The sequence below is a fragment of the Chiloscyllium plagiosum genome, chromosome 12, assembly GCF_004010195.1.
Source record: "Chiloscyllium plagiosum isolate BGI_BamShark_2017 chromosome 12, ASM401019v2, whole genome shotgun sequence".
NCBI classification, from domain to species: Eukaryota; Metazoa; Chordata; class Chondrichthyes; order Orectolobiformes; family Hemiscylliidae; genus Chiloscyllium; species Chiloscyllium plagiosum.
In genome coordinates, this window is record NC_057721.1 from 54,992,347 (window position 1) to 54,997,232 (window position 4,886).

Below are 4,886 nucleotides of genomic sequence, written 5' to 3' on the forward strand. Positions count from 1 at the left end.
TTCTCTCTCTCTTTCCTCTGCTTTTAATCATAATTCAAACCCTTTCATTTCTCTTTCCCGGTCTTTGTCATTTGCCTCTAACCCAAGCTGCTTCATTTTCAGTTGAACTTTATCCATTTCTAAAGATTCTTTTGGTGTTTCCAGCAAATTTAAATGCTGAGCTATTGCTGTAATTATCTGTCCTTTCCTCACGGAAGGAGACAGCTCCAACTCCAGCTTGTCTGCTAATTCCAGCAGCTTGTCCTTCATCTCCTTTTGCAAAACCTCCAAAGTCACTTCTTTCATCCCCAGAAAACTCCTGGTGACTGAAAGAGCAATTGCTATCCCAAGCACCGATTAAACCAACCAAAATCAACACCCAGAACAACAGACACTAACACCTATCACTTGCAGCTTTTGAGTCCAACAACCTTAATCCCAATTTGGAACAAAGAACAAATCCCGCACAGACTCCCCAATCTGTATGGACCAGGCCAGACCCACTCAAAACATTTCAAGGAATTAGCCTGGACCCTAACTTTGCTCGTTATTTTAAGTAAGTGTAACATGGATATTCCAGGAGTGATGCAGCTGGCCCAACCACTTAGTTTTAAACAAAACAGAATTTATTTGCAAGATTATCGAATGAAACACAAACAAAAGAGAACAGAATAGAGAATAACTTAAACTATTTAAAATTCAACAGATTATCCCAACTTAATGATGCTGTTCCAAATACTTGTTACAATCCCTATAAATACCTCTTTGCAAAAAGAGGAAAAATCTAACATAGGTTCTTGCATGAGAGATGTCAGAGAGAGGGAGATCAGCATGGACCTACTTTTTTGGGTCCAGCAACTTCACCACTGACTAGCAGCCCTGAACAGCCAGACTACGTAAACCTGACCAAACCAAACCAGAGTAGAGCTGAGCTGGGAGAACTGGCCACTTCCTTTTCATTGCAAAAGTTTTTTTTAACTTTAAAGCTTCTTCAATTAGATCAACCCAAGACCTTTTGGAACCTGCGTCTTTGCATGCTCTTGCAATGAAACCAAGGACAAGATAACCTTGTTAAAGGAGCAGCATTATCACAGAAGTACATCCCGGTTTTTATATTCAAGCCCTCTCAAAATAAATGCCATCATTGCATTTGCCTTCCTAAATACTGATTCAATGTGCAAGTTTACCTAAGTGTAGTTTGGCAGAGTTCATAGGACTGATCCACATCTTTACTTGATATGTTCATGGGATTTGAGCATTGCTGGCAAGTCTAATATTTTTTGACCATCTCTAAATCCCCTTGAGAGGGTTGTGCTATTGAGTCATCCCTTTGATCCCATGCTGTCCATATGGTGTTGCTGCACACAATGATCTGGATTTGCTGAGGAATCGAGAGTGTGGTACTGGAAAAGCGCAACAGGTCAGGCAACATCTGAGGAGCAGGAGAATCAACGTTTCGGACATAAGCCTTTCATCAGGAATGGCAGAGGAGATGACCTGGGGCGATTCAGTGAGAGAGGGACTCACTAAGATCCTTGGGAGAGAGGCGGAGAACTTCTTCAAAGTTAGGCATCCTTGGAAGAGGCTTCGCAGTGACGTTAAAATCAACTAGGAGAAAGTGTGGATTGTAGATGCTGGAGATCAGAGTCGAAAAGCACAGCTGGTCAGGCAGCATCCGAGGTGCAGGAGTATTGATGTTTCATACATAAGCCCTTCATCAGGAAGGGCATCAGGAAGGATTGCCATTTGCTGAGGGATAGCAATCACACCCAGTTTGCCGCTCATCTCCTAATGTTCTTTTCCTTTAAGGAATAGGTCTGCATGATCTCTGCAACTCTTGTAACGATGTCAGGCACGTGTGAGGGGCAGGTGCAAGGAGAATAGGGTGTCAAGGTGATAGGTGAGTAGAGTTCAATGGTGCGGGGTAAGTAGGGTGCCAGATGGGTGGGATACCAGATTAGAAAGGAGATAGGGTCTCTGGTAATTCATGGAATGTGTAATGTCGGGTGGCTGATGGATATTGGGTCTGGACGAGTGATTATCAGTCCTGTGGGTGTGGGGTATGATTGGTTATTAGCTTCCAGGGAGAAGGGGGATCCAGTAATAAAAGGGTGCATTTGGATCTGTTTGCAGGGTTTTCCCAGGTCCTGGGTTGAGGAAGATGTATGTCAGGGACTGGATATTGTGGTGGATTGTGTCAGATCCCAAGAAAAGAGTGGGGATACCAAGCCCCGGGGGTGGCAATGAAGAGGGTGAGTGTTGGGTCCAACAGCATCAGTGGTAAGGGAGTGTCAGTTTTAGGGAATGTTGATATTGCATTGGCCTCCATCCAATCTGATTATGTCACAGTCTTTGGATTGTGGCCATTGAAATCTGCATGTGTTCCCTCGGGAAATGAATGTGGTTTGAGCAGTTCTGGGTAGTCCTCAGTAAGTATGTGTATGAACGTAATGGAAATTATCTTTTTGCTATCATGCAATAAACTATCTTGTTATAGAATTCAAGTGCCTCTTCTGTTAAGTCTCACCAGTGGTTTATCCTCCATCAATAATAACTAGCCAGGCCTGAGACTCAGCTTTGATAAAGGAGGATTGGTGACAATGAACAACCCAGATCACAATACAACATGGTGAGCAGCTGCATGGATTCAAATGGAAAAAAAATGTTTTGAAGAAAGAGATTTAGCAATTTAAGAGCATTACCGTGTTAAGAAAGCTCAGGGTGTCAGCAAGGAGATAAAATGAAAAAACTGTTAGTGAGCAACAGTCAGGGGATCAACAGCAGGGATAAAACATCATTCGAAAAGCCATCCTTCATGATGAAGCTAGTAGAGACACAGGAGGAAACATATAGGTTAGGGAAAGAAAGACAAAAGAAACAAAAAAAAACTGAGCATGGTACTGGAAGAAATGTATATTTCTGGATGTGGTACCAATCAACCAGTTGCTTTGTCTTGGATGGTGTCAAGCTTTTTGAGTGTTGGTGGAGCTACACTCATCAGGGCATGTGAAGACTATTCAATCACACTCCTGACTCATGCCTTGTAGATAGGAGACTGATTTTAGGAAATCAGGAGGTAAGTTCCTTGCTGCAGAATTCCTAGCTTCTGGCCTGCTCCTATAGCCAAAGTACTGGTCAGGTCAGTTCCTGGTAAGTAGTAACCCCAAGTTACTGATACTAGAGCATTCAGCAATGGCAATGCGATTGAATTATCAGATTCTCTCTCATTGGGGATGGCCATTGCCTGGTACTTACATAGTGTGAATGCTGTTTGCTATTTGTCAGACCTAGTCTGGATATTGTCTTACTGTGCATGGGTATGGATAGCTTCAGTATCTGAGGAGTTGTGAATGAACATTGTGCAATTATCAGTGAACATTCTCCACTTTTGACCTCATGATGGAGGGAAGGACATTGTTGAAAGAGCTGAAGATGGCTGTGCTGAGGAAACTGCCCAGAGGAACTCCTGAAGAGATGTCCTGGAGCTGAGATGATTAACCTTCAACGTTATCTTTTATCCTTGGTATGACTCCAACCTGCTGAGGTTTCCCTCCTGAGTGTCAGTCAGTAGGTTAGTACGAAGCAAGTGCTGCTTGTTAGGACAGTTGACAACACCTTTCTTCACATTACTGATAATCAAGGGCAGACTGATGCAGCAGTAATTTTCCAGCTTGGATTTGTCCTGTTTTGTATGTACAGGAATATACTCGAAGCCAGCGTTACCACTGTACTGGAACAGCTTTACTCAGGCTGTGACACGCACTGGAGCACAAGGCTTTAGTACAATGCCAGAATGTTGCCTAGTCCCATCATCTTTGTAGTATCCAGTGTCTTCAACTGGTTCTTGATATCACATGGAGTGAATCAAATTGGCTGAAAACTGGTATCTGTGATGCTGGGCACTCCCAGAGGAGGCCAAGGTGGATCCACTCAGCATTTCTGGGTTAAGATCTTTGTCAATTTTTCAACTTTATCTGCGACACTGGATTCCTTCATCATTGAGGATGGTGATTATTTTGGAGCTTGCTCATCGAGTGAGTTGTTTATTTGTCCACCACCATTCAGAACAGGCTTTCAGCAGATTGCTGAGCTAAGATCAGGTCTGTTGATTGTGGAAGCACTTATCTTTGTCTATCACTTTCCGTTTATGCTGGCTGACATGCAAATACTCCTGTGTTTTTGCTTCATTGCACCTCATTTTTCAAGATGCTTTTGCTGCTCCTGGCATGCCCTTTTTGGTCTTCATTGAACCCAGGATTGATCCTCCAGCCTGATGGTAATGACGGAGTAGAGGAATATGACAGACATATGGGTGCAGACTGTGATTGAGTCCAATTTTGCTGCTACCTCGCACTCACAGCTGCTCGTGAGTAGTCATTCTTGAGTTGCTAGATTGGATCAACATCTATCTATTTAGCATGTGGTAGTGCCACACAACACCATGGAGAGTATCCTAAATGTGAAGATGGGATTTCATCTCCACAAGGACTGTGTCCTGGTCTCTCCTCCAAGTACTCACATGGACAGGGGCATCAGCAGCGGGCAGATTGGTGACAGTGAGGTCAAGTATATATTTCCATTGTGTAGATTCCCTCACCATTTGCCCAAAAGCAGACTGGCAGTTACGTCCTTCAGGAGTTGACCAGTGAGGTCATCAGTGCTTCTGCCAAGTCACTCTTGGTGATGGACATTGAGGTCTCACTATAAACCGAATCATCACAAGCTTAGGTTGATCGTGGCAAGTAACATTCATAACAATCATATACCAGGCAATGAGCATCTCCAACAAGAAACAATTATATGATCTGACCTTGAAATTCAAAGGCACGACTATTGCCTTCACTTTCAACATTTTGCACATTACCATTGACCGGCAGTTGTACTGTGCTAGCCAAACAAATACTGTT

At 43.3% G+C, this 4,886-nt stretch overlaps 1 pseudogene; it reads left to right on the top strand.

Annotated features, from left to right (window-relative positions):
• The window catches only part of LOC122555523, a 54,184-nt pseudogene that overhangs the window by 25,788 nt on the left and 23,510 nt on the right, over positions 1 to 4,886 (top strand).